The sequence below is a fragment of the Hemiscyllium ocellatum genome, chromosome 6, assembly GCF_020745735.1.
Source record: "Hemiscyllium ocellatum isolate sHemOce1 chromosome 6, sHemOce1.pat.X.cur, whole genome shotgun sequence".
NCBI classification, from domain to species: domain Eukaryota; kingdom Metazoa; phylum Chordata; class Chondrichthyes; order Orectolobiformes; family Hemiscylliidae; genus Hemiscyllium; species Hemiscyllium ocellatum.
The window spans coordinates 60496590-60515199 of record NC_083406.1 but is presented as its reverse complement, the minus strand read 5'-3'; the positions used below and the strand labels follow the sequence as shown (position 1 = coordinate 60515199).

Sequence of the window (18610 nt, the reverse complement as noted above, 5' to 3'; positions counted from 1 at the left end):
ATAATCACTTTTCTAGCTCTGGGTCAAAGATTGCTTTTGGCAAGGAGCTGCACAATGCAGGTGTATGCAAAACCAGGGAGAGCAAAACAGTTCACCATCACCTTCTCAACGGCAAAAATGCTGGACTAGACAACAACGTCCACATCCATGATTTTTTCTTAAAAAACCAAAAAGAAACCACCACATCTGTGGCAGAAGATTTTGAAATCATTACCATTTTATATGAAATTGGAAATTAAATCATCAGTAATTATGTGACTTCAGTTACCTCATTTTATTTATACCAGTGCTGGCTTTTAAAAATAATGCATACCCTGATGGACAGCATCGTTACACAGCACTAATTTTATAAATTCCACTTTGGAAATACAACAGTCTGAGTCAAGATTGGGATACAGGCAGACTCTGACCTCACACCTTTATGCACTCTCTGAGCTGGAATGTTACCTTTTAATAAAACCTTAAGTTATCTTGAGAATGCGACTTTAAAGTAGTTCTGGGATTTACATATTAATGAACTGAAACATATAACCCATTCTAAAAGATGATAGACTTAACAATCGAGGTTTGTTAAATATATCATTTTACTTGCATGATACTGTAATCTTTTGCTTTAAAAGCTGGGTCTTATGGTCCTGCTCAACAACCACCTGAAGGAGCGGTGCTTTGAAAGCTAGTGCTTCCAAATAAACCTGTTATTCTATAACTAGTGTTGTGTAATTTATAACTTTGTATATTTGGAAAAAGGGAGAAAGAGCACTGTAACATCCAAGGGTGAAATCTTCAAGAATTAGAAGCTTATGATTCAAAGACTCATTAAAGTCAAGAACAAAGCCCAACAGGCTTTATTGTGTCTATTGATAAGATTGTAGCTCAGTTCATCCCACTTCCAGATTCATTGGCCACAGAGGTAAAGAAAAAGACAGTGGTACATATGCCAAGGGGAAAAGTCCAATTAAAGAGTGATTGCAGAAGGGATCTGAGAACCTCAACTGTAAATGTACTGAAGAAGCTGTAGCAGCACAGAAATGAGACCTGGGAAGACTACTCACTGAAACACTCACTCTTGCTCTTACCTGGGGGCTTTAGAATCTGAGAGACTGCAACAAGATGATGTTTGCCAAGCACAGAAGAAAACAGATAGCATGTCCACTTCAGAGGTACGAATGGTAATGGCTGACAAAGTGAGCAATAGGTGCAGTAATTAATCTGGAGACGGTACCCAAACACATTCTAGAACCTCAGGAGGGCAGAAACATTTCGAGGTGTCGATCCCCACTCTCCATTGTAGTCACCATTCTCTTGCACAGCATTCTTATAAACACACATTTGCAGCTTCACTTATACCTCTGTCAAAGCACAACAAATCAACATTGAGTCTCATCCCCTTCTCCTCTGGCAAGCGATGCCTCAATGACTCTCCAAAAATGTACTTTTTTGGACCTATATGCACGCACACGCACACACACACACTATTTCTATCAGATCTCTCTTCTTGCAAAGGAGGTAAAAATCTGGAAAGGGGAGCAAGAGGTGGTTATTCAGTGACAGGCACTTTGAAGAATACTAGAAACTAATACATTATGGAAGGAAATCTGGCAGACATCATGACCGGCAGTGGTAGCATTTGGAGGAACAGCATCAGCAGTCTACGAAATGGTTAATACAGAGCTCCCCAATTTAGCTGATCAATAGGCTTCCCATTCTGTCACTTGCAGTGAATTAACACATTGGCTGTGTAACTGGCTAGTTTCACCCTGGCAAGTTTCTGACAAGTCAATAAATTGATATACAGACTGTTAAACATCTTAATGACATCACTAAGAACTGCAAAGGGTTTCTCCATTCACCTTAATACTTGCACAGGTGGAATGATGTTAGAATCTGATCAAATATCACTTTAAGGGAATTTAACTCTGGATGTAACTCAACCCACTTCTCCTTGACCTTCAGGAGAGTTTCTGAAAAGGTGATTTCACTACATTCTTGTACTACTGCAATCACCTTCACATAACACGTTCTAACCAGAAAGACCAGTCACTACATCTCAACTCCTGCAGCAACAATTGTGTTCAGTCAATAAAATATTTGCTCAACAAATCTACTTTCAGCAGGTTTTCTCACCTGAAGATTAGATATGTCACCACTATAACCCTGGCCCTTCAGAAAAGAGGCAAATGTTTTTAGCAGTATAATTTTAAGTGAATGAGTGAAAAAACTTCTGCTCTTTTTTGCCTTTTTAAATGTTTGCAATGCACAGCAAGTCCACTAGTATCTGAAGAAAGAAGACAGTTCTCATTTTCTCCTTGGGATAGTAGTTTTTTTTGAAAATTTATATAAACAGCATTGTTTGCAGTAAACAGAAAGTAGCATTTTTTTGCATTTATTCCTCCAAACATTATCCTGTCGTAGGCAGGTATTACTAGCCCAAGTTCTGTCCAGTTAGGATCAAACAGATTTTTACAAGTTCAAAAATACAACACTGAATAGTCGGGATATTCAAGCTGTTTTTAAAGCTTTTAATATCAACACTTATTGGAATAGCTTCGTTTGTTAATTTTGGATCACCTCATTATACAGATGACTATGCAGAAGATCACACAGCCAATCAGATGTTGCCAAGGTTAATTCAATTACTGTCATGAAACAGCTGATGAATATTTAGGCTGGTAGATTAAGCAGGAATTAATATTTGAATAGGGAGAGATTTAAATAACGGGAAATCTGTTGCATAAAACATTACAGTTGTTCCAGCAATCTTGCAGTTACAAATGCTCAACAGTAAACTGATGTTGTTCACACATTGTGAAAGCCTTGTGAAAAATACAAGGAATCCAGAGCTTTAATGCATAGATAAGATAATGCCAAATGTATCAATGGGATATTGTATGTCTAAAAGAGGTCCTCCATTTTTTTGGATAGAGTCAAAGTCCAATATTTGGTTAGTTACTTGATATGCAACTGAACAGAACCTAACTGCTTTTCTGAATGTATATATATACACACACACACACACACACACACACACACACACACACACACACACACACACACAAAGTATTTTTTGAAATAAAAAATGCCAACTGCACCAGTAGAACTTGACTGGCCATGTATTGCTAGAAATGGATGACTGTATGCTTCTGGCCAGTGAATGGTGAATCCATGAAGAAAAATATCATCATTCTCACTTACAAACAGGAGAGAGAGAGGAGGAAATTAGAAATTGGCAACCAATTTCATTGTTGAATGTGGATTATAAAATCCTACGGTCATCGCCAACCAGACCATGATTAACTGGGATCATGGATCATACTGACCAAACCTGTGCCGTACGGAGCAGAAGATCTCAGAGCCTTGCACTCCTTAGGGTTATGGTCACCTATGTACCAGGTTAGGAAGGTGGACAACTGCCTCATCAACCTAGACCAGGAGAAAGCCTTTGACATGCTATCATACACTGTAATTGGATCAGAGTGCTCTACACCGTCAGTATTGTAGTCTCAATCAATGGGTGGAAATCAGAACGCTGACCAATCAGATCTGGAGTCAGACAGGGTTGCCCACTCTCTCGTTTTGTTTACATGTTACACGCAACCTTCCTGATGGATTCTGCAAAAGATACTGCGCCTGAAAGGAGTAACTATTCCAGGCAACACAGATCTCCAGGTCAAAGCGTCCTTGTGCATGGTTGATGACATAATTTTCTGCTCAAATCTCCTGTCAGTGCACACTCATGAGCATCTGTGACCAGATCAAACTGGCCTTGGGTGCCAAGGTAAATCAAGACAACAGCAAGGCCATGTTCTTTGGGAACTGGGATGGTGAATCCCTTATCACTTTTACCATCAGGACAAATTATTTGAAGGGGCTGCATGTATGGTTCATAGGGGCCAGAGCATGGACTAAACTTGGGAGAAGTGTGTTACCAAGGTGAGACAGAAACTGGACAGATGGGAGCACCACTCCCTCTCTGTCATAGTAAACACCTACCCAGGCGAGGTCTCTCCAAGTTGATGTATGTGGCACAGGTTTGCACCATCACAGTTACCCAAGTCATCTTCCACAGGTACAGGTCAAAGATGTACTGCATTCACAGGGTCATGCCCCACATGTTCAAGGCTCTAGTCAGAGGGGCAACCTGTCCTGATGGCGACCTATTTGCGTGTGGCTGCATCAAGCTGTGCACAGATCCTCAGTACACAAGTATCAGTACATAAGGATGTCCTAGCTGTCCCCGGTGTTACAAAGGATGGACTTGGCCTCATCGCCAAGGAGTTGAGCAGTCCCATATCACCTATGCCTCATGCAAAAATTTGTAAAGAAAAATACCTTTAACCACAAGTCCATCAAACATGGTCAGCATACAGGATCTGAGACTCTGCTGGAAAGGAAGGGGCTGATGCTTTTAGGTGGATTCCTTAAGAGTCTGTCAAACTCATTTGACAGAATACCTCATCACCTTAACTTTCCACCAGGACGTAGCTTGGCTGGTGGTGACAGGGTTACTACCCGAGAGATCTTTCACTACACCCATACTCCCTCCATAACATTATGCAGCTGCAGTGGGGAAAAGATTGTCACAAATCTCTGGAATATGTTTATGCAAAGAAGGTCTGGAAAAAGATTTAGTTTTTTTTGTCAAGATTCATCCCAAACAGCTCCAATGACAGAACTCTGTGCTCTGCAGGCTACTCCCAGGGATGCACTCTAAGACAAACACTGACTGTGTTTGGAAGACCATCAACTCAGTGAAAGGTGCACTTGGGACTGCCTGAAACGTGTTGGTCATTCAATGCAAAGAGCTGACCTCAAGGTGTTGCAGACAGGCACATGCCAAGATCTAGGACCACATGTTGAAGTATGCAGCAAAAGCTTAAACAAATGCCACCAAGGTGCAGTGAGGAACGACTACCTATTAAGATCTTTCTGCCAAAGTACAATGGTGGTCCATTCAGTCATCAGACACTCTCATTGTCACGAATGTACAGTGCCTTGCATAAGTATGTAAGGCTTCTGGCCTTTGGATCTTACATTTGCAGGAGTTGCAATTTTTTTTTGCTATGCAATGACGAAACAGAACAGCTTTAGGACCTATGTATGAATAGAAATTTGCAAATAAGGATATTTTTGCAAAACAAATGATCAGGCACTTAAGCTCCCAACAATGTTTTAACCCCTTCTCCAGAATTACAAGCCCAATTATTACCGAGAATGTAAGCTGGAAAATTAATGAGTGGCTTCAGAATGTTAAAGATTCAACCAGTGGGTGACATTTTGCAAGTGAAGTAATGAATTAAAAAAACACTCAAACGTATGATACAACCCAAACAGACCCAAATAAACAAAGTGATGTTGTTAGTGATAAAGTTAACAATGAAAAACCAAATTTCATGAGGAGGGAGTATTTTGAGTATATGCAGGTGTAATCCAGGAAAAATTGTGATGAAATAGCAAAACAAATTGAGAAATATGAACAGCTAGAGGGCAACATTCATTTTCTCTAATGTTTTTAAGAACAAGCATTCCAAGTTTATCAAGATTGTAAACAGACAGAAAGAAACACCTAAACAAAGGAGGAGATATTAGAGCAGATGACCTAAAGCTTGGTCAAAGCAATAGTTTCTCAAGGTGCTCATACAGAGAGGATTGCAAGATAGAGAAAGATATGGGCCAGAACTACATTTTTCTAAAGGAGAGTTAACTAGCAAAAAAAGTGGCTTTTGGAGTTTTGCACCAAGACAGCTACAAATTGCACAACAATGCGGAAAACAGAAGCCAAACAACAAGGATATTTTCACATTAGTGAAATGGGTGCCATTAAAAACAGAGGACAGGGTTCAGGGAGAAAGCACAATTTTCTAAATAAATAATGACAGGCCAAGAAAAGGTCACGGTCAAGCTACAGTAAAAGGAATAGAGATTGCTAGCATACATGTTATACACTGCCAAGCAAATTCTCCCCACTGTTCAAATAGTAAAGTGAATAAATATTTGGAACAATAAGTATTTTCCTTCAGAGACAAATAAATAAACAGTACACAAGGTATATATTTCCCTTTCCCTACAATCATTTCTTAACATGGCCTTGGAAACAGAAAGCCCTTCAACTACAGGCTTCTCTAACTTCACTATTCTGAAGTAAAAGGATTTTACCACCCACCTGAGGTATCTTTAACTTCCTGAAGCCACTCATCAATTTCCTAGCTTGTATTTATAGTAATAAAATCGGGACTCACAAATAGCTAGCTACTGGTTGCAAAACTCTCACACAGATTGCTCTCTGCCCAAAGACTGCTTGTGGGCTGTGAAAGTTGTTCAAAAGCATGACATTTCTGCATCTGAATGATCTTGTCAATTACAGAAGGCTGAGCCAAGAGTTCCACTCACTTTCCAACCAGCTCAGAACAACAAGCTATTACTGCAAGTGATGGTTTGTTCCTGGAATGAAACAATGCCTAAAGCAGCTAAGAATAGGTACAGAGTATAAGCAGGCAGAGAAAGAGTTCTGAGTTTTGTGAAACGAGGTTCAACTGAGCATTACTCAGATAAGAATTTACAGTTAACAATGGAGTGCTGGAGGCAAGGGTGGTTAACAAAGTGGAAAAGCAGTCATTACATAGATCCATTTAACAAGATGAGGTAGCATTCAGTATGTGATGTCAGTTAACAAGGTGAAAGATATCCATTATATGAATTCAGTTAACAATGTTAAGAAGATTGATTGCATAACAGCAGGCGGCTTGATCTTTACTGTTGATACTCATTGACTGTAACAGTCACCCAATTAATATGTATGTTGCTTTATCTGGATGCTCCTCCTTGTAAAATGACTATATAGTTCATTGAGAAATTGTTCTTGCAGAGAAGACCAAGAACGCACGTCTCTGTGCACATCGGCGATCATTCTCTCTCCCTCCAGAGCCTGGAATAAAAGATGAAGGAGGTAAATCTATACTGTGTCTTTGAGTGTTTATTTCGACTGGGGGCGGGACAGGAGGAAATGGGGCAACAATATTGGCGTAGTTGGCAGAATTGAAATGAATAGTTACAATTGGACAGCTTTAGCAGCCGCTAAGAACATCGGTGTCTCAAGACAGATGGGCCCACAAGGTAAGACTTTAAAACCTTGGTCCTTCTCGATATTCCTGTGTGCTGGAGACAGCCCCCTCGCTTAATCATGCTCTATTCTACAGATTCTTCGAACGATAATTAGTTTGGTCGAGAGATACAGCTTCACAAGTGCACTGGCAGGCAGAAGTTCCAGTCCTCTGCACTGTATTGGGGGCGTGATAGATGTTAGAACCCTCTGCATGGTACTGCGGTTCAAGTTTCAAGGAGTGGGTTTGGTTGAGGTTAATATCCTCTGCACGGTACTGGGGTTAGAGTCTACTAATTGGGTTGATTTGAGGTTCAAGTCCTCCACACTGTGCTGGAATTTGAGCCCCCATGAGGAGTAAAGTGAGCAAGGACTTTAAGTCCGCTAGCGGTAAAATTTGAGTCTTTGTTCTGGGGGAAACAGAGTGGCTTGGACTGTGTTACCGTGTAGTCCATTACGAGGGCTCTCTTTTTATAGGTGCAATTTCAGTGAGAGGATGACAAATAAAAATGAGAAACACTGAAATTAAGGTTGTACTAATACTGGGGTTGAAAAAGAAAAAGGTTCAATGTAAATTGTCCGTGCTGAGAGTGCTTGATATTTAAAAATTTGCTTTGTTAAAATACTGGTTCAGAAAATCCTTTTAAATAACTGTTTTGCCTTGTTTGAATCAAGACCTCAATTCAATTTGTTTTATGGGCTATGTAACAGGGCAGATTTTGTTTTTAACATTGAAATTGTATGACGTTATGTCCTTTTTAATATTATCAAACTTGTTACCTTAAAACAAATTGAATGAGCACATTGAGCCACTGATTTGTTTGAAATTCTATAATGCCTGTTTAAGAAAAAGTAGTGAGGTCAGTGGTCATGCTTTAGCCAGATGAGAGTATTGTATTAAAATATCTTTGCACCTGTTTTTAAAGCAGAGTGTTCATAAAAAGAAGAGTGCATTTTAAGTTTGATGTTTTGTTAACATTATAGAGAATATTAGAACTTGAGGCTGAGCTGTTTAAATTCTGTTAATTATTAAGACTTCATTGGCCTCCTTTCTATTGCAGATTCTAAGGATGTTGATCTCTACCAAAGTTGCCACTGTAATTCCAACTGTACTATTTGGGAAGTTTCATTTGGAGAAATTTTTTTTAAAATATTCTGCATTTATTTCCCACAAACATTTGATATTTAAATCTGAACTGAAACTGCCTCTTCAATGGCAAAAGCACAAGAAACATTCTGTTTTCTTGCTGCTCCAGACTTTTACGATACTTATCCTGACAGCTTTCAAATTAGCCAAGTATCAATTTGTTGAACGAAAATAATTTTTGAATAACTGAATGGAATACCTGAAGGTTTGATTTTAGGACCATTGATTGTTGTTTATAATTGATTGATTGTTTAGACAGTACAATTTAGAAGTACATGGATTGTATATAACTTGATAATGTCATAAATAGCGAACAGAGTAACAGATTTCAACAATTCAAAGAATGCTGAAATAGGCAGACACAATTTAGTGTAGTTAAATGTACGATCATCTTCATACTGATAACCACCTTGGCAACAAAGCAATGAGAAGGGAAATGTAAAGATACTTCCAGCAGCTAACATCGTCTCTAGAGTTTATCCATTCACAGGTAAAGCACACCTTCAGACCATCGCCCACCCCTCCGCAACCTGATCCAATCAACGCCCCAGTCATGAGCCTGAAAAATGAAGAAACTAACAACAAAGAGAAAAATGGTCTGTTTTTTGTCAGCGACCTTCCTACAGACATTAAACCACCCAGTTGACTTTGTTACATTTAAAAGCAGAGCAGGAGAAGCAGCAAAAAAAATGCTGTATTCACCTAGCCTGCTGCTGCATTGCACACACAGATGAGCCGGTATCCTCCATCTGAAGCATGTTTGCAAGGACAGAAGTCTCGTCAGTTTTATGAAGCATTTAATTGCCTTGTCCAAGAAATCAGATTTCTCAAAGGCGTGATTGAATTCAGTCAAAGACTGAATTTTCTTTTCCGGTTGGACTTTACTAAAGGAGATTTTGGAGAACTGGCTCATTTCCACTCAATGTTTGTGGGGGGGAATGGAGTGGTCTCTAATGACTGTGGATTTAAGAACTTAACTGGTGGATTGTTTTTTCCCCCCACATAGGAGGACTCTTCCAACTCTAATTACTGTAATGGACTCGTAATTTTTGTTGTTATAATCATTGTATGCTGTGTCATTAACTTGCTTAAATACTGGCTGTCAGAGTCTTATGAAAGCTGGTAGTGCCTCATTTTATCATCTCATTCCCTCGTGAAATGATAAAATGAGGGAATGAGAATGTGTATAGGTATAAGTAGGCAGGGAAAGAGTTGAGCTTTGAGTTTTGTCAAACAAGAGATTCAGCTGAGCATAACCCAGATCAGATAACAACTTGCAGTTAACAAGGGGGTGCTGGAGGCAAGGGTAATGGGTTAAGAAGATGGAAAAGCAGTCATTATATACAGCCATTTAACAAGAAGTGGTAGCATTCAGTATGTTACGTTGGTTAACAAGGGGAAAAGTATCCATTATGTGAAGCCAGTTAACAAGGTTAAGAACATTCATTGTATAACAGTAAAGGACTTGGTCTCTGCTATTGATACTCATTGATTATAACAGTCACCCAACTAAATTGTATGTTGCCTTATCTGGATGCTCCTCCCTGTAAAATGACTGTATAGTTCATTGAGAAACTGCTCTTCCATGGAAGACCAAGAACTCATGTCCCTGTGCACATGGACAATCGCTGTCTCTCCCTCCAGGGACCAGAATAAAGATGAAGGAGGTAAAACTATATTGTGTCTCTGAACATTTTGCTTCAATTACGGGGAGGGGAGGGGAGAGCAAATCTCAAAGTATTCTTGAGGAACTACACGAACCAGCCTTAATAACAGCATGACATTTTCAACAAACAAATTTCAGACTTCTGTTCGGCATGTGAAAATGTAACAGGCTGACCCCATGGTATGCATAATTATGATTTCATGGTGCAAGGCATTTAGTGACATGCTGCTTCTAGCAACACAAAATGTATAAGTTTTTTAAATTATATAAGTCTTAGTAACATATATTAGCTTCAAACTCAATAGGATGCTTTTATCTTGTCAAAGCTAAGTTGAAATCATTCACAGCTGAACAGCAGACTGTTCATGGAGCACAGGGTCAGAGAGGCCAAATGAAATGTTACTAACATCTATGTAGAGTTTTTCTCTCATACATATATTTATATTCATGAAAAAAAATCAGAGGAAAACTATTTGTTCCTAAAACACATCCTAAATCCTAGATTCAGTTGAGCACTAAATCAAGTCAGAGGAGAACAGGGAATAAAGGCATGGAACAGAAGAAAAGAAAGTAACAAGAAAAAGACATTTTCTGAATCATCAATTCTTCTTTGTCATCTAGACTTATTCCTTTGCCATCCTCTTTTTTTATCTTGGGAGGAAGACAGAAAAATACTTAGTAACCTCATAGATCCACCCATGACTAAGCTTCAATCTTCCCTGATAACATACCAGTGTTCAGTAACACTCCTGATTTCCCTTACTCTTCACCTGCCAGAACATTTTATCAAAGTTGTTAAATGAAGTAAAGACAACCTTGTAAAGAAAATACAAGTTGCCTCTTCTACTTCCAGTTAGTTCAAAGAACTGCATTAAAATCGAGAATAAGCAAAAATTTTCTAAACATTTTGTCCTCTGTCCTTTCCAGTCCTACAGAAATTAATTATTTAAAGTAAATTAAGTGCTGTGTTGTTGGTAGGATGGGTGGGAAGGGAAAGACATGAAAGTGATAGCTATTCTGAGTTGGTGATAGCAAGACACAATCAAGGCTACCAATCAAAAACAAAATAAATGTTGGTCAAGTTGGAAGATGTAATTTGTAAGAACCAAATGGAATACACAATGGCAACAAAACGTTTGCTAGTCCCAGAAGACCCTCTCCACCAACGCTAACTGAAAGTACCATTTAATAGCAGGAAATGGAAAAAGGATTTTTTTTTAAAAATCGCATTCATATGACTTTCCTAGAGCCGAACAAACTGGTCATGTGCTTTCAAGTGATGCACAGACATCACTTTACGAATGAGAGTTATGTTATGGGGTCAAGCACAGCAGAAATCACATAAAAAAGCAAATTTAGATAAATGAGTGGCCAGTCAAGTCTGTTTGCTGTTAGTTGAGGCCACATGACCAACAAAACTCCAACTGGAATTACTGAAGGACTCCATCTGGCAAGTTGGGCATCAGTTTAACCTTTCATCTGAAAATTGAACTTCTGATGATTCAGGACTCTACTGGTGTTAGTTCAGATTGTATGCTAGAGTGATGTTTTAGTCAATCTTCAGAATCAAATTATTGCATTCAATTTCTGAATAAATCCAAATCATGCAACTTTGCATTGAATACAAAAAAAAGTGTGTCACTCATTGGTTTACTTTAAAGGTACGGTCTCAAAACATCTCATAATAAGATACTATCTTTATTAGGTAGCAATTCGGGCATTATTTTCCTCTTTCTCAAACTATAAGGCAATAAGTACAGTTACTATCACTTCACTGACAAGTTGAATTGGGCAGAAGTGCATAAGCTAGTCAGTACAAAAGTTATTTATTCACCATTTCTAATCTGTATTAGCATACAAACTATGTTAGCATTATTTACTTTCTTATCAGGAGATAAATGTTTATCACGTACTGGTATTGGAAGCATTGTGAATTAATGTAAGGTGAGTTACTTACTTACAGGAACTTAAATCAATTTTCTAGCAATTTCATAAATAGCCTACATAAAAAATGTAATATACTACTATATTTTTTTTGAAAGACTTCCAGTTATTGAATTGATTTTTAAAAAATATTCTTTGAAATAGATAAAATTAATCTTTATAGATTTTCTTCAACTAAACCATCTTCCTATAAATATTAACAATTTATTTTAAATATGCCTTGAGAAGCAATAAGTGAGATACTACTATCAGTAAGCAAAATTTCAAATGATTAAAATTAATTCAGTTCTTAAATGACACATCAAAACTATAAAGTTCTCAAACTTGTTTAGTTGGAGTAGTTAGGGAGATAACAGAGCACTAGACACAGAGACACACAGCAAGACGACAGAGGGATGCCACCTGATAAAGATGGTATCTTGTAATGAGATTCCATGAATTAGCACCACAGAAATACAAGTTGCACAAACAGTTAAGCAATACATAATATCACAAGTAACACTGAAACTTATTTTGGACAAAGAACAACTTTTGGATAGCAATGTGTAAAATTGTATAAGAACAAGAGCCATGTAATTTGTGAACTTGTTGGTGTCAGTTATGCCAATGACAAAGATACTGACCATATTATTGTACGCTAATTACAATAGTTTGAGATCAAATGTTGGGCATATCATAATTAAATATTTAACCAACATGAATATACAAGAACTGGAAGATATTAAATTTCTATTCACAAAATGAGTTGTTCTCCAATTGCCGACCAAGATTTTGTTTTTAAGAACTGTGCAAGATTATACAGTTATTTCAGCTCAAGGGTCAGATACTTATCTTAACTGAAACTAATATGGTCATTCTAAAAGATGAGTGACTTAAACAATCTTAAAAATCACAACACCCGGTTATTTCCAACAGGTTTAATTGGAAGCACGCTAGTTTTCGGAACGACGCTCCTTCATCAGGTGATTGTCTTTTTCAATATATAATAATTTCAGTTACATCACACTCTAAACCTTGGCTATAAAATTCTGTGTCTTACGATCTTAGGCGCCACAACCACCTAAAGGAGCAAGTTCCAAAAGCTAGTGCTTCCAAATAAACCTGTTGGACTATTTATCAATTACTTGCAATTTGTTTTTCGAGAGTATGATCTGAAAACCTTAACGATGGCATCCAACTTGCAACTGTTCCAGTGTAGTACAACATGAGTGCACACATTTGGAAGAATTGTTGCACAATCACATCATTTACGAATTAAAATGCCACAAAATTCCAAATAAAATTCAGAGGTTGCGAAACTTTTAAATGACTACAGAAAACAATCTTACCGAAGATTTAATAACAGGATCTCTTTAAATCAAGATTGCCAAATTGCAAACTTCATTGACATTTTACAAATCTGAGGCTGCAACTGCCTGTTAAATCCTGCTGGCATCATAACTATTGATACCAAGTTGGGTGAATTGACACATCAGATCGGACATTTTGAACGCAGAAATAGTTTACACTTACACCAATCATCAACGTAAGAATATTTTTGATACAAGTTAACTCTCAGTTCACACCACATAGTCATCTAGACGCCAAATCTGCACCTGGGAAGCCAGAAGAATTTTTTTTTGGTGAAATAGGATGACAATAATTGGATCAGAATACGCAGGCGATATTCAGACCCATCGACTCAGATTACAGTTAAATAGAAAAGTTGAGAAGCTTAGAAATAGAATCGGTTTACATAAAGTCATTTCTTTGCATTACAGACTGAGGAGCTAAGAAACACAAAGCTGAAGATAAAAAGAGGTTCATTGAAGAATGCTACAAAGATTTCAGTGTTTCCTACTCACCCTAAAGTTTAATGTTTAGTTATAAGCAAGAATTATTTCATTCCTAAGACCAGTAAAATGGCCAAGTTTTGTAACCTATTTCCTACCATTTGCAACAAATGCTTTGATCCTTTACTACAGGTACAGTTGGAACTCATCTCATTAGCCACAACTGGAGTCAACAACTTATCTGAACTTTGAAGGTTCTGCATTGGAGCCCTATCTTTAGCAAATACTAACATGGTGGATTTTCAAAACAGGTCACTGGACAGCAATCAAGAAAGAGGACGATTGATTTTACTCTCCACAACACAATGAAGTTTCTGAAACACTCATTTGATGTTCATCTAATGCTAATCATCTCACTCAGCTGGACTGAACTTGCTCTTACACTTGCCTTTATTGGTCAGTGCGCTGAATATAAGAGTTTGGACATCATGTTGCCGCCATACAGGACATCAGTAAGGCCACTTTTAGAATCTTGCATTCAATTCTGATCTCCCTGCTATCAGAAAGAGGTTGTGAAACTTCAAAATGGTTCAGAAACGATTCACTAGGATGCTGCCATGGTCAGAGGGTTTGAGGTATAGGGAAGAGCTGAATAGGCTGGGGCTATTTTCCACCGGAGCGTTGGAGGCTGAGATGTGACCTTGTAGAAGTTTATAAATCATGAGGGACATGGATAGCGTGGATAGTCAGGGTCTGTTTCTCAGGGTAAGGAGCCCAAAACGAGAGGGCATTGGTTTAAGGTAAGAGGGAAAAGATTTTAAAAGGGACATGCAGAGGATGGTGTGTGTGTATGGAATTAAGAGCTACGGGGAGAATGCGGGTAAGTGAAGTTGAAATGCCCATCAGCCATGATTGAATGGCAGAGTGGACTCAATGGGCCGAATGGCCTTACTTCCACTCCTATGTCTTAAAATCTTATGGAATGAGCGGCCAGAAGAAGTGGAGGAGGCTGGTACAATTACAACATTTAAAAGGCAAATGGATGAAGATATGAATGGGGTGTTGAGATGGATATGGGCCAAATGCTGGCAAATGGGACTGGATTAATTTAGGATACCTGGTCTGGATGGACAGGTTGGACCAAAGTGTCTGTTTTCATGCTGTACATCTCTATGACTCAAAGTACTTTGGAAACAGGCATTTTTCAAACCCCTCACTAGCATACACAAAGTGAAAATCAAGATTTATGAGCTAACCGCTACAGAATTTCTCTCAGCTCAGCTTTAACACTCTTGCTAGCTTCACATTCCAATGCATTGAAAACTATTCTACATCAGCAAGTATGACAGTACAATGCAAACCTCAACAATGTCAGATAAGTAGACTTAAAATTGAGCTGGTTATTTTTAGGATCGAAACTGGCAAATGTTTTCATATTGGAAGGAGAAAGTGAGGTCTGCAGATGCTGGAGATCAGAGCTGAAAATGTGTTGCTGGAAAAGCGCAGCAGGTCAGGCAGCATCCAAGGAACTGGAGACTCGATGTTTCGGGCATAAGCCCTTCTTCAGGAAATGGGAAATTTCCTGAAGGGCTTATACCCGAAACGTCAAGTTTCCTGTTCCTTGGATGCTGCCTGACCTGCTGTGCTTTTCCAACAACACATTTTCAGCAAATGTTTTCATATTCTAAATTAAAAAATGAATAAAGAATTTCAGGGCTTCAAACTGAAGATCAATTACTAAACCAGTGAGGATTTGGAGGAGCTGGTGTGGCACTGGGATGGACAAAGTTAGAAATCACAACACCAGGTTTATTTGGAAGCACTGGCGTTCGAAGTGCAGCTTCATCAGGTGGTTGTGAAGCAGGACCATAAAACAATTTATAGCAAAAGATTGCAATTATACATTGAACAAACCTAGATAGCTAAGTTTTTCATCTTTTAGAATGGGTTTGCTGGCTGCTGTTCTTTAATATGTAAATCCTGGAACTTCTTTTAAGTCACATTCTCAAAATAACTTAACCTTTTATAACTAAAGGTGATATCTCAGCTCAGACAATGCATTAAAGATGTGAGATGAGAGTCTGTCTGTATCCCAATCTTGAGTCAGACTGGTTCTATTTCCAAAATAGATCTAACAAAAATATTACAAGGATTGATTGCCAGCATTGATTGCTTGCTGGTTCTGCAGTTTTTTGAGCAAAATAGAATTTATCTGCAAACACAAATTCATCTCAAATTTGTACGTGCGTGCACATGCAGGAGAGAGACAGAGACAGACAAAGTGAGCACTTGCATATGAGTGTATGTGTTTGCATGCATGCAAGCTTGGTAAGAATGTGCATTTGTGCATGCTAGTGTGTATCCATGAAAGTGTATAGTGCAGTGGGGTCACCTGTAGTGTGACATGGTAACAGTGTGTTATTATCAATGAGGATGAACACCTGGCCAAGGCTTTGCCCACACCTCCACTTCTCAATTTTAAACAACCACCAAACTTTAAACAGATTATTGTTCACAGCAAACTGCCCTGCCTTCAGGACAATATCAACCACAACACTATACAACCCTGTCATGGCAACCACTGCAAAACGTGCTAGAGTGTCGACATTGATATCACCATTATATGTGGGACACCACCCACCATTTATGTGGCAGGTATATGTGTGAGTCTGCCTGCGTTGTCTGTCTGCTATGCTGGAGGCTAGGATGCCCTGAGGCATGGTACTTTGGCGAGACCAAGCAGACACTATGACAACAGATGAATGGACATTGCGCAATCACCAGGCAGGAGTGTTCCCCCCCAGTCGGGGAACACTTCAGTGGTCAGGGACATTCGGCCTCGAACCTTCGGGTGACCATCCTCTAAGGCAGACTCCGGTACTGACAACAACGCAAAGTGGCCGAGCAGAGGCTGATAGCCAAGTTCGATACCCAGGAGGATGACATTAATCGGGATCCTGGGTTCAAGTCACACTACAGGTGACCCCACTGCACTATACACTCACTACTCTCACACACACACACACACACACATACCACCCCCCACTCATACCCACCCACACACCCTCTCACAGGCTTACACCCTAGCACACATACACACACACTCTCACATGTATGCACTCACTCACTCTCTTGCACACGCACACAAACTTATGGCATGAATTTGTATTTGCAGAATTACATTTGCTATACATTCCATTTTGCTCAAAAAAAATGCAGATCCTGCAAGCAGTCAATTCATGTAACATTTTGTAAATTCCACTTTGGAAATAGAATCAGCCTGACTCAAGATTGGGATGCAAACAGACTCTAAGATTTAAGGCATTATCTGAGCCGAGGTGTCACCTTTTGTTATAATACCTTAAGTTATTTTGAGAATATGACTTAAAAAAAGTTCTGGGATTTTCATATTAAAGAACCGAAACCAGCAAACTCATTCTAAAAGATGAAAGAATTAACTATCTAGGTTTGTTCAATACAGCATTTCAGCTGCAAGCGACTGCAACCTTCTGCGATAAGGTCTGTGTGTTATGGTCCTGCTGCACTTATGGAGCTGCACTTCGAAAGCTAGTGCTACCAAATAAACTAGTGGATTATAACCTGGTGTTGTGAGATTTTTAACTTAAACCAGTGAGGTTACACCTTTTTGCTTGTACCATTCTCTGAATAAAGGCACTCACTTGTTTAAGACTTGGATACTAGTCAGATGAGCTACCAAGGGGTTCATAAATTGGAAATGATTCAAACAATTTCCCCATATTTTACTTGGAGAAAAAATAAGATTAAACTTTCATTCTCCAGGCAAGCCAATATTCCAAAGAAATGCTGTACAGGAATGTGAACACAAGCAAACAAGTTCCCAGCACCTGAATTTAATTGTAGCAGCTGTCAAAAACTGTCACCTGTTTTTTAAAAAAAGACTAAAAGCTGTTAAATTGATTTTCTCTCATGATATCAAATTTTGCACATTTTAATTTTCAAAAAATCTTGGACCACTGTAGCCAGCAAGTAAGCAACATTCTGATCACACTAAAAAGGAAAAACTCATTCAAAAATTACTGGACAGCACAGTTTATTTAAAGTAAACTAGATATAGAAACCCTACTGGTAGCGTAGTTGTTAGTCACTTCTGTCCCCAAAGGGCCCATCACTAAAAGCTAGAAGGCGAAGTTTTTAACAATTTAAATGTTGTTTAGTTTTCAGTTTTATTGCAGCAGCTTGGGTTGAATTCCCAGGCTGAGTTTATAATTTCTTTTTAAATACTTCCAATGAATTGGAATAGAATTTTTTTCAGATCTGTTCAACATATTTCAGAAAATATAACTAAAAAGTGTTCTTACTGCTCATCAGAACTAGCAATAAAAATTATGCTGAAGGAAATGAAGGAGAATATTAGTACTATACTGGATTCAGGCAACACATCTGTGCCAAATGTTGTATCTTTCAGAAAAGCAAATACTAGATCATGAGGCAGATTTTCAGAAACAGCAAGATATTTCCAATAATGGGACACTTACACAATGCTTCAGTTTATGAAACACTAACAAGTTCTCAGGCACTTTAAAAGCAAACAAATCTGCTCTGTTGTATCAATCATCAGAAAATTGACAAATATGCCACTTGTTTAAAAATCATTGCAATAATAAACAGAAAAATGCTGATTCACTATAACATCAACATGAGGTGAGTTGTAATTTCTGTCTGCAATAGTAGCTTTCAGATGTGTAACCACAGCGACCACATCACAAGACGACCACAAAAATGTAAATATGAGATTTAACCCCCTGCCCCTCCCACCACAAAGTCCCTACCAGCAAAATTAAAAATCTGGAATAACTAAATAATTAAAATGCATGAATCAATACACAGATTCTACTGGACAAAATCAAGGCCAAGGGCGTTATCTGGGGCCTGGTACCGCCTGAAAACTAGATACTTTCTTCTAATAACACACACGACCCCGACGCTAACTCCGATCTCATCCT

At 38.5% G+C, this 18610-nt stretch overlaps 1 protein-coding gene across 12 annotated transcripts in view; it reads right to left on the bottom strand.

Moving 5' to 3' along the window:
* The window catches only part of picalma (phosphatidylinositol binding clathrin assembly protein a), a 143164-nt gene that overhangs the window by 123949 nt on the left and 605 nt on the right, over positions 1–18610 (bottom strand). The window lies entirely within an intron of this gene.